This window comes from Triticum aestivum, chromosome 3D, assembly GCF_018294505.1.
Source record: "Triticum aestivum cultivar Chinese Spring chromosome 3D, IWGSC CS RefSeq v2.1, whole genome shotgun sequence".
In the NCBI taxonomy this organism is placed as follows: domain Eukaryota; kingdom Viridiplantae; phylum Streptophyta; class Magnoliopsida; order Poales; family Poaceae; genus Triticum; species Triticum aestivum.
This window is the reverse complement of record NC_057802.1, coordinates 509,903,449-509,916,453: the sequence shown is the minus strand read 5'-3', so window position 1 is coordinate 509,916,453 and position 13,005 is coordinate 509,903,449.

The following is a 13,005-nucleotide window of genomic DNA, read 5'->3' as shown; positions in this document are numbered from 1 at the left end:
CAGAATCAACGGAGTGCATTAAATAATACCATTCTTGTCTTAATACCTAAGGTAAAGAATCTCACGTGTTTGACACAGTTCAGGCCTATCTCACTTTGCAATGTCCTTTACAAAGATAGCCTCCAAGGTCATATCAAACAGGTTGAAGTTAGTACTTCCTGACATTATCTCAGAAGAGCAATCAACATTTGTCCCAGGCAGGCTTATTACTGATAACATCATCGCAGCTTATGAATGTCTCCATTTTATGAAGAGAAACAAAGCAAAGAAAAATAGACATTGTGCATTAAAACTGGACATGATGAAGGCATATGACAGAGTTGAATGGGACCATCTCTAGGGAATGATGCTAAAACTAGGCTTCACAGAGAGATGGGTGAATATAGTGATGAGCATGGTAAGATCGGTCAAGTTTTCTGTTTTGTTTAACGGTAAGAAGCTAGAGGAGTTCATACCTACTCGTGGGATTCGACAGGGAGACCCGATTTCCCCTTACCTGTTCTTGATTGCAGCAGAGGGCCTTTCGTGCCTTTTAAAATCCATTGACGAGTCATCCAACATAGGTGGTATACACACCTATTATTCGCTTATGACAGCCTACTGTTTTTTAAGGCTAGTGCAGAAGGGGCTAATGAGGTAAACCAGTTGTTGAACACATATTGTCAGGCTTCAGGCCAAAGGATCAATCATGGCAAATCATCGATATTTTTCAGCAAAAAATGTCCTGAAAGCGTAAGACATGAGGTAAAAGCTTTGTTGCAGGTTCCAAATGAGACCTTGAGTGCCAAATATTTGGGAATGCCCTCTGGAGTGGGGTGCTCCAAAAACTATGCTTTTAAGTATCTGGAGGACTATCTGTGGAGCAGAGTTCAAGGGTGGATAGAGAAAACAATGTCTTCAGCTGGCAAGGGGGTGCTAGTCAAATCAGTAGCCCAGGTAGTCACAGATTTTTCCATGTCTTGCTTTAAGTTGCCTAGGGGATTGTGTGAGCACTTGAATATGCTAATACAGAAGTTCTGGTGGGGAAGTAAAGATGGCAAAAGGAAACCTAATTGGGTCTCATGGGAGGCAATGACACAACCAAAGAGCATGGGAGGTTTGGGTTTCAAGGATTTTGAATTGTTTAACTTGACTTTGTTGGCAAAGCAAGCATGGAGAATATTATAGTGTCCAGAAGCTCTAAGTGCTCGAATCCTCAAAAGTGTCTACTTCCCAGACACTTCTATTCTGTCGGCTGAGTTGGGCAATCATCCAAGTCAAATCTGGAGAGCCATAGTTGAAGGGCGGGATATATTAAAACAAGGTTTGGTTCGAACCATTGGTAAAGGCAGCTCTACCAATATATAGTCGGACAACTGGATTCCTAGAAAGGAGATGTTGAGGCCTTTTGGGGCACGAGTAAATAACCCCCCAGAATTGGTATCCGAATTGATTGACTCAACTTCGGCGGATCAGACTAAATTGGCAGAAATCTGCTTGCCGATTGACATACACACAATCTTACAGATACCTATCTGTACTAGCAATACCCTAGATACTTGGCGCTGGTTCTATGAGAAGAATGAGTGTTTTTTTGTCAGATCTGCTTACAGGATGATGATTGACACCAAACTGCGAAGAGAAGCCTGGCTTGATGGTTCTTCTGCTTCGTCAAGTACCGACTGCGAGGCATCATCATGGAAGTTGCTTTGGAAAACCCAAGTCCCCGGTAAAATTCAAATGTTTTTATGGCAACTAGCAAAACAATCACTTCCTATAGAAGATGTCCGTGCACACAGAAGGATGGCCTCGTCCAGTGCATGTGGGCTATGTGGCACTCAGGACTCTTGGCGTCATTCCATGTTGGAATGTTCGATGTCCCGATGCGTATGGGCTTTAGTTGATGGAGAGCTGGCGGAGCATCTATGTGCAACGACGGAGCCAAATGCAAAGCGATGGTTGTTCACTATGATCGACACATTGTCACACGACGCGTTCATACGACTCGCAATCACACTCTGGGCATTGTGGTGGGCGAGAAGAAAGGCAATACATGATCAAATTTTCCAAAGTCCGTCCGCAACTCACCAGTTCATCCACGTTTCATTAGTGAGCTCGAGCTCCTACCAACATCAGGGAAGAAACATGTAGCAGGTCCGAGACCTGCTGTAGTTAGACCCAAAGCACCTCCCGTGGGGCATGCAAAGATCCATGTGGATGCTGCAGTCTCAAAAGCGCAGGCAAGGGGGGCAGCAGATGCAGTTTGTCGAGATGAGACGGGGAACCTTTTGGGAAGTTCAGCCCTGGTTATCACGGGAATAACGGATGTGGCGACCCTGGAAGTTTTAGCTTGCAGAGAGGGTTTGGCTTTGGCTGAAGATCTCTTGGTCCAGGACTTTATCATCGCCTCCGACTCAAAACAGGTAATCACTGATATTGAGAAGGCAAGCAAAGGGAATTATGGGGCCATCATCTATGAAATTAAGTCTAGAGCTCGAAAATTTTAATTGTAAGTTCATTTTCAAAGGTAGAGCAGCAAATCATGATGCTGATAGATTAGCCAAATACTCTCATTCTTTGGATCAGGGAAGACATGTCTGGATGTCAATACCACATGATCCATTTTGTATTCCACAAGTTGTGGACTTTGAGCAATAAAATTTTGTTATACCCTGATACGTCTCCAACGTATCTATAATTTTTGATTGTTCCATGCTATTATATTATCTGTTTTGGATGTTTATGGGCTTTATTATGCACTTTTATATTATTTTTTGGACTAACCTATTGACCCAGAGCCCAGTGCCAGTTCCTGTTTTTTCCCTTGTTTCAGTGTTTCGAAGAAAAGGAATATCAAACGGAATCGAAACAGAATGAAACCTTCTGGAGAAATTATTTTTGGAAGGAAAGCTACCCGATGGACTTGGAGTGCACGTCAAGAAAGAAACGAGGGAGCCACGAGGTAGGGGGCGCGCCCACCCCCCTAGGGCGTGCCCTCCACCCTCGTGGGCCCCTCGTGGCTCCCCTGACGTATTTCTTCCGCCTATATATATCCATATACCCTAAAAACTTCGAGGAACAGAAGAGATCGGGAGTTCCGCCGCCGCAAGCCTCTGTAGCCACCAAAAACCAATCGGGACCCTGTTCCGGCACCCTGCCGGAGGGGGGAACCCTCACCGGTGGCCATATTCATCATCCCGGCGCTCTCCATGACGAGGAGGGAGTAGTTCACCCTCGGGGCTGAGGGTATGTACCAGTAGCTATGTGTTTGATCTCTCTCTCTCTCTCTTGTGTTCTTGATTTGGCACGATCTTGATGTATCGCGAGCTTTGCTATTATAGTTGGATCTTATGATGTTTCTCCCCCTCTACTCTCTTGTAATGGATTGAGTTTTCCCTTTGAAGTTATCTTATCGGATTGAGTCTTTAATGATTTGAGAACACTTGATGTATGTCTTGCCGTGCGTATCTGTGGTGACAATGGGATATCACGTGATTCACTTGATGTATGTTTTGGTGATCAACTTGCGGGTTCCGCCCATGAACCTATGCATAGGGGTTGGCACACGTTTTCGTCTTGATTCTCCGGTAGAAACTTTGGGGCACTCTTTGAGGTTCTATGTGTTGGTTGAATAGATGAATCTGAGATTGTGTGATGCATATCGTATAATCATACCCACGGATATTTGAGGTGACATTGGAGTATCTAGGTGACATTAGGGTTTTGGTTGATTTGTGTCTTAAGGTGTTATTGTAGTACGAACTCTAGGGCTGTTTGTGACACTTATAGGAATAGCCCAACGGATTGATTGGAAAGAATAACTTTGAGGTGGTTTCGTACCCTACCATAATCTCTCCGTTTGTTCTCCACTATTAGTGACTTTGGAGTGACTCTTTGTTGCATGTTGAGGGATAGTTATATGATCCAATTATGTTATTATTGTTGAGAGAACTTGCACTAGTGAAAGTATGAACCCTAGACCTTGTTTCCTAGCATTGCAATACCGTTTACGCTCACTTTTATCGTTAGTTACCTTGTTGTTTTTATATTTTCAGATTACAAAAAACTATATCTACCATCCATATTGCACTTGTATCACCATCTCTTCGCCGAACTAGTGCACCTATACAATTTACCATTGTATTGGGTGTGTTGGGGACACAAGAGACTCTTTGTTATTTGCTTGCAGGGTTGTTTGAGAGAGACCATCTTCATCCTACGCCTCCTACGGATTGATAAACCTTAGGTCATCCACTTGAGGGAAACTTGCTACTATCCTACAAACCTCTGCACTTGGAGGCCCAACAACGTCTACAAGAAGAAGGTTGAGTAGTAGACATCAAGCTCTTTTCTGGCGCCGTTGCTGGGGAGGCTAGGTAAGCGGCACTCACACCCCGTCAACTAAGCTCTTTTCTGGCGCCGTTGCCGGGGAGGTGAGTGCTTGAAGGTATATCTTTAGATCTTGCAATCGAATCTTTTTGTTTCTTGTTTTAGCACTAGTTTAGTTTATAAAAGAAAACTACAAAAAAAATGGAATTGAGTTTGTCTCATGCGCTTCATCTTTTTAATATCTTTCGTGAGTATGATGGAAAGGAAAATTGTGCCAAAGTGTTAGAAGAAGAATGCATTAAAATGTTTGGCACTAAATCTTTGAATGATGAGCATGATTGCAATGTTGTTAGTATGAATTCCTTGAATATCCATAGTACTAATGATAATTGCACTAGTCATGATGAAAATATCTCTTATAAGCATGTCGATTTTTGTGGAGTGTATTGGGTTTGCAAGTACACACCGAATAGGGAACATAGATATTGCAAGAGGCAGAAGCATTTAGGAACTAAATTATTGCAAGAAAGTCTTGATGTTTGTGCTGAAAAATTCAATATTTTTCGTGATCCTTGTGAACTTTGCAATGAACATGGTCATTTAAATCTCCAATGCAAATTGTTTCATGATCTAATCGTGTCCAAAAATTGTGATGAGTTGATTTCCCTTGCACATTATAATGAACTTAGCTTGCTTATGGGTTGCGAAGAAATGAAACATATAACTAGGCATCTTCCAGAATTTGCCCGTTATAAACTTCTTGGTTTTGATCTAGAAGAAATTTATATGTATTGTGCGGTGAATTGCATTGAAAATCCTTATATTGCAAATTACATAAAGAAAAGAAAACAAATAGAAGATGAAGAGAATACTAACGAAAGGGAAGAGACTTCCCAATATCCTCCTATTATTTCTTATGATGAATCAGGTAACGAGGAGGAGCCTTCTATTCAACCAATCTCATTAATAAGGAGCTCCAAAAAGAGGATTGAACCCACACATGAGGTGAAGAAGAAGAAAAGAAAAAGGAAGAGAGGTAAAAAGGTATCCCTCCCAAATAATGTTGCTCCTATTATTGTTGTGCCTCATGAAAATGAATCAAAAATAATTGTGGAAGATGATGCACTTGCTGATGATCTCGTTATGCCTATTGCTTGTTGTGATGATTATGATTGGAATAATGATACTTCTTATGATCTTGAAAATCTTTTTGGAACTTGCTCGGAAGAATATGATAATTGCTATACTATTGGTGCTATCCATACTATTAATGATGAGAGTGATTATGCTTATGATATGAAAAGGCCCAAGCTTGGGGAAGCTATGTTTGATGAGGATGACATATTTGAGAATATATTTGCTGAAATTAATGTTTGTCCCAAGCTTGGGGATGCTATGTTTAATAATGATGATATTTTTAGCCTCCCAAGTTTTGATATGCAAAGTTGTTATGATGATAGCATGCCTTCTACCTATGATGATTATATTGATGAAAGTGGGTTTGGAAGAGTGTCAACTTTAGGAAGTAATGATCCCACTATTTTGGAGGATGTTGAATCTTATAATATTTATGAAAGTGGATTTGGAGAGGTCATGACTTTATTTAGTGATGTATCCACTATTTCGGAAGAGGTTTCAATTGATTATGATGAGAACAAAGTTGCTACTTATGATGATTATTGTGATGAAACTTATGCTATAAAAAGTAGTGATGATTATATTTATAAAACTTTCATGATTATGATTACCCTTTTTCTGAACATTACTCTTTTAATGTGGAAACAATTTATAGTATTCAAGTCTCTTATGATACTCCCACTATTCCGAATGAGAAGAATTTTGCTTATGTGGAGAGTAGTAAATTTTCTATGCAAGTAGATCATGAAAAGAATGCTTTAGGTGCTGGTTATATTGTTGAATTCATTCATGATGCTACTAAAAATTATTATGAGGGAGGAACATATGCTTGTAGGAATTGCAATAATACCAAGTTTCCTCTCTATGTGCTTAAAGTTTTGAAGTTATGCTTGTTTTGCCTTCCTATGCTAGTTGATTATTGTTCCCATAAGTTGTTTGCTCACAAAATCCCTATGCATAGGAAGTGGGTTAGACTTAAATGTGCTAGTCATATTCTTCATGATGCTCTCTTTATGTTTCAATTCTTATCTTTTATGTGAGCATCATTGAAATCATCATGCCTAGCTAGGGGCGTTAAACGATAGCGCTTATTGGGAGGCAACCCAATTTTATTTTAGTTTATTGCTTTTTGGTTCTGTTTAGGAATAAATAATCCATATAGCTTCTGTTTAGATGTGGTTTTGTGTTTTAATTAGTGTTTGTGCCAAGTAGAACCTTTGGGAAGACTTGGGTGAAGTCTTTATGATCATGCTGTAAAAAACAGAAACTTTAGCGCTCACGAGATTAGCTAAACGTTTTACTGGATAGTGATATTTAGTTGATTCTTTTTGCAGATGATTACTAGACAAATTCCTCAGGTCCACCAATTTATTTTAGAATTTTTGGAGTTCCAGAAGTTTGCGGTAGTTACATATTACTAAAGACTCTTCTGTTTTTGACAGATTCTGTTTTTCGTGTGTTGTTTGCTTATTTTGATGAATCTATGGCTAGTAAAATAGTTTATAAACCATAGAGAAGTTGGAATAAAGTAGGTTTAACACCAATATAAATAAAGAATGAGTTCATGACAGTACCTTGAAGTGGTGTTTTGTTTTCTTTCGCTAACGGAGCTCACGAGATTTTCTGTTAAGTTTTGTGTTGTGAAGTTTTCAAGTTTTGGGTAAAGATTCGATGGACTATGGAATAAGGAGTGGCAAGAGCCTAATCTTGGGTATTCCCAAGGAACCCCATGGTAATATTCAAGGACAACCAAAATCCTAAGCTTGGGGATGCCCCGGATGGCATCCCCTCTTTCGTCTTCATTCATCGGTAACTTTACTTGGAGCTATATTTTTATTCACCACATGATATGTGTTTTGCTTGGAGCGTCATTTTATTTTCATTAGCTTTGCTTGCTGTTTTAATGAAATACCAAGATCTGAAATCCTTAAATGTTAGAGAGTCTTCACATAGTTACATAATTATTCAACTACTCATTGATCTTCACTTATATCTTTTGGAGTAGTTTGTTGTTTGCTCTAGTGCTTCACTTATATCTTTTAGAGCACGGCGGTGGATTTATTTTGAAGAAATATATGAACTCTCATGCTTCACTTATATTATTTTGAGAGTCCTAAACAGCATGGTAGTTTGCTTTAACAATAATAGGCATACAAGATTAGTAAAAGAAAAATTCTTATGAGTGTGTTGAATACTATGAGAAGTTTAATGCTTGATAATTGTTTTGAGATATGAAGATGGTGATATTAGAGTCATGCTAGTTGAGTAGTTGTGAATTTGAGAAATACTTGTGTTAAAATTTGTGATTCCCATAGCATGCACGCATGGTGAACCGTCATGTGATGAAGTCGGAGCACGATTTATTTATTGATTGTCTTCCTTATGAGTGGCGGTCGGGGACGAGCGATGGTCTTTTCCTACCAATCTATCCCCCTAGGAGCATGCGTGTAATACTTTGCTTTGATAACTTGTAGATTTTTGCAATAAGTATATGAGTTCTTATGACTAATGTTGAGTCCATGGATTATACGCACTCTCATCCTCCCACCATTGCTAGCCTCTCTAATACCGCGCACCTCTTCACCGGTATCATACACCCACCATATATCTTCCTCAAAATAGCCACCATACCTACCTATTATGGCATTTCCATAGCCATTCCGAGATATATTGCCATGCAACTTACCACCGTTCCGTTTATTATGACACGCTCCATCATTGTCATATTGCTTTGCATGATCATGTAGTCGACATTGTATTTGTGGCAAAGCCAGCGTTCATAATTATTTCATACATGTCACTCATGAGTCATTGCACATCCCGGTAAACCGCCGGAGGCATTCATATAGAGTCATATCTTGTTCTAAGTATTGAGTTGTAATTCTTGAGTTGTAAGTAAATAAAAGTGTGATGATCATCATTATTAGAGCATTGTCCCAGTGAGGAAAGGATGATGGAGACTATGATTCCCCCACAAGTCGGGATGAGACTCCGGACGAAAAAAAAAGAGGCCATAAAAAAGAGAAAAGGCCCAAATAAAAAAAATAAAAAAATAAAAAAAATGAGAGAAAAAGAGAGAAGGGGCAATGCTACTATCCTTTTACCACACTTGTGCTTCAAAGTAGCACCATGATCTTCATGATAGAGAGTCTCCTATGATGTCACTTTCATATACTAGTGGGAATTTTCATTATAGAACTTGGCTTGTATATTCCAATGATGGGCTTCCTCAAAATGCCCTAGGTCTTCGTGAGCGAGCAAGTTGGATGCACACCCACTTAGTTTCTTTTTGAGCTTTCATACACTTATAGCTCTAGTGCATCCGTTGCATGGCAATCCCTACTCACTCACATTGATATCTATTGATGGGCATCTCCATAGCCCGTTGATACGCCTAGTTGATGTGAGACTATCTTCTCCTTTTTGTCTTCTCCACAACCACCATTCTATTCCACATATAGTGCTATGTCCATGGCTCACGCTCATGTATTGCGTGAAGATTGAAAAAGTTTGAGAATGTCGAAAGTATGAAACAATTGCTTGGCTTGTCATCGGGGTTGTGCATGATTTAAATATTTTGTGTGGTGAAGATAGAGCATAGCCAGACTATATGATTTTGTAGGGATAACTTTCTTTGGCCATGTTATTTTGAGAAGACATAATTGCTTATTTAGTATGCTTGAAGTATTATTATTTTTATGTCAATATGAACTTTTATCTTGAATCTTATGGATCTGAATATTCTTGCCACAATAAAGAAGATTACATTGATAAATATGTTAGGTAGCATTCCACATCAAAAATTCTATTTTTATCATTTACCTACTCGAGGACGAGCAGGAATTAAGCTTGCGGATGCTGATACGTCTCCAACGTATCTATAATTTTTTATTGTTCCATGCTATTATATTATCTGTTTTGGATGTTTATGGGCTTTATTATGCACTTTTATATTATTTTTGGGACTAACCTATTGACCAAGAGCTCAGTGCCAGTTCCTGTTTTTTCCCTTGTTTCAGTGTTTCGAAGAAAAGGAATATCAAACGGAGTCGAAACGAAATGAAACCTTCTGGAGAAGTTATTTTTGGAAGGAAAGCTACCCGATGGACTTGGAGTGCACGTCAGGAAAGAAACGAGGGAGCCACGAGGTAGGGGGGCGCCCACCCCCCTAGGGCGCGCCCTCCACCCTTGTGGGCCCCTCGTGGCTCCCTTGACGTATTTCTTCCACCTATATATATCCATATACCCTAAAAACTTCGAGGAATAGAAGAGATCGGGAGTTCCGCCGCCGCAAGCCTCTGTAGCCACCAAAAACCAATCAGGACCCTGTGCCGGCACCCTGCCGGAGGGGGGAACCCTCACCGGTGGCCATCTTCATCATCCCGGCGCTCTCCATGACGAGGAGGGAGTAGTTCACCCTCGGGGCTGAGGGTATGTACCAGTAGCTATGTGTTTGATCTCTCTCTCTCTCTCGTGTTCTTGATTTGGCACGATCTTGATGTATCGCGAGCTTTGCTATTATAGTTGGATCTGATGATGTTTCTCCCCCTCTACTCTCTTGTAATGGATTGAGTTTTCCCTTTGAAGTTATCTTATCGGATTGAGTCTTTAATGATTTGAGAACACTTGATGTATGTCTTGTCGTGCGTATCTGTGGTGACAATGGGATATCACGTGATTCACTTGATGTATGTTTTGGTGATCAACTTGCGGGTTCCGCCCATGAACCTATGCATAGGGGTTGGCACACATTTTCTCTTGATTCTCCGGTAGAAACTTTGGGGCACTCTTTGAGGTTCTATGTGTTGGTTGAATAGATGAATCTGAGATTGTGTGATGCATATCGTATAATCATACCCACGGATACTTGAGGTGACATTGGAGTATCTAGGTGACATTAGGGTTTTGGTTGATTTGTGTCTTAAGGTGTTATTCTAGTACGAACTCTAGGGCTGTTTGTGACACTTATAGGAATAGCCCAACGGATTGATTGGAAAGAATAACTTTGAGGTGGTTTCGTACCCTACCATAATCTCTTCATTTGTTCTCCACTATTAGTGACTTTGGAGTGACTCTTTGTTGCATGTTGAGGGATAGTTATATGATCCAATTATGTTATTATTGTTGAGAGAACTTGCACTAGTGAAAGTATGAACCCTAGGCCTTGTTTCCTAGCATTGCAATACCGTTTACGCTCACTTTTATCATTAGTTACCTTGCTGTTTTTATATTTTCAGATTACAAAAACCTATATCTGCCATCCATATTGCACTTGTATCACCATCTCTTCGCCGAACTAGTGCACCTATACAATTTACCATTGTATTGGGTGTGTTGGGGACACAAGAGACTCTTTGTTATTTGCTTGCAGGGTTGTTTGAGAGAGACCATCTTCATCCTACGCCTCCTACGGATTGATAAACCTTAGGTCATCCACTTGAGGGAAACTTGCTACTATCCTACAAACCTCTGCACTTGGAGGCCCAACAACGTCTACAAGAAGAAGGTTGAGTAGTAGACATCATACCCCTAAAAAAACCAATGCCTTAAGCGTCAAATAGGAGTTGGCGTCTATGCTAGACGGCACAACGGAACAACCGTCTCAGCCTGCACAAATACACATTAATCTTGAAGCACATGTATCCGAAGGTGACTGGGTTTTAGCTGAACCGTAAAAAATATTACCATTACGCTATATTCAAGCAAACCACATACAAAGAATTTTGAAAGAAATACAATTATATAAAGTCTTGCAAGAAAGAATGCCCCTTAGAATATTTAGCTATTGAATGAAGAATAAGTTTAGCAGCTCTCATCAACTTAGCCTACCCTAGTTTCTTTTTATTTTGTGTGTTAACCTAGTCTAATTCATAAAATAAGAACCTTGGCTCACATCCGTGAATTCCTTGACCTTTGGACACTTATCCGAGTTTTCCATCTTGACGACCATGCCGAGTGCGACCTAGTACAGAAGCACAATGCTAGTGTCCAATACTCAGCGGCCTTCGCTTATCCGGTGCAATTCTTGGGAACCATCCACTCCTCTATGGAGCATATGGTTTGGGCTCCATCAAAGGTCAAGTTCTTTGGTTGGTTGACCACTCAAGATAAGATTTGGACCATAGATAGATTGACCAAACATGAATGGTCAATTTGTGTTTTTTACCCTCTATGCAGAAAAACAGGAAGTCCCCGAGATGCACCTATTATTCAAGTGCCAATTCAGTCCTAGGATTTGGAACTTGGCTAACAAGTGGCTACATCTTTGGGAATATTGACATGTCCACTCGGCATTTGGAGCGCTCCATCAAGAATTGGTGGATTAATTTATCTGGTAAGAACATCTCAGTAGAAAAGCAATGGCTTCTATCACAATGCTCAGTTGAACTATTTGAAATGAGGGAAACGCTCGAATCTTTTGTCACAAGAGCACTTCACCATCAATCTTGTTGAACAAAGTAAAATATGAGGCAAGGCTTCTGGTTACCGCTGGAACCAGAAAATTAGAGAATATGATACCACGGGAGTAATGACTATACATAAACTCTATTATCTTTTAAACTAATGGATGACACAAATCTTAAGGTTTCGTTTGGAAAAAATACGAGTACAACCTAGTTTTTTTGCGTGTTAACCTAGTCTAGCTGTCCTAGTCGTCTAGTTCTGACTTTCACACTACACGAGCAACAGGATAGCTCCAGCACAGACAAGAGGATAGAAAGGCAAACATATCAACCCCAAGAGGGGATCGATGTCTCTGCAAATCATGTCGCCCAGGACAAGATCGATGACCAACACGAACCCCAGGGTAAGGACAAGGTCGGTGACCAACACGAACCCCAGGGTAACCAGAAAACCCTGCAACAATACAGGGGTGTGAGCAGACTAATACAACATGTACATGGGTAGTTTCGTCCATGGCTAGTACCCTAATTACAGAATACAGACTTGGCAGACAAAGCAGAATAACTACACCTAATACATGTACGTGTATACACGGAACAAACACAACCATCCGTCAATACCCCCCGCAGTCGAAGCGTCGTGTTTGGCGATGCAAAGATTGGACCAAAGCTCCTCAAAGATGGATGTCGTAAGCCTTTGCTCATGATGTTGACGAATTGCTGCGATGTGGGAACATGAAGGACTCGAATCTTCCCAAGAGCAACTTGTTCACGAACCAAATGAATATCCAACTATATATGCTTGGTCCGATGATGATGAACCGGGTTGGCAGAGAGGTTGACCGTAGAGACGTTGTCGCAGTAGACCATTGTGGCTTTATGACAGGATGATAGAGCTCATGAAGGGGCTGTTGAGGCCACGCACACTCAGCAATGGCGCTGGGCACGCCATGATACTCTGCCTCAACACTGCATCGGGAGACTGTGGGCTGTCATTTAGATGACCACGAGATGAGTGATGGTGCAAGGAACACACAGTACCCTGAGGTAGAGAGACGAGTGTCCGGACAACCAGCCCAGTCAGCATCCGAACAAGCGATGATGTCGGCGAAGGGTGATGTCTGCAAGGTGATGCCGACGTCCATGTGACCACAGA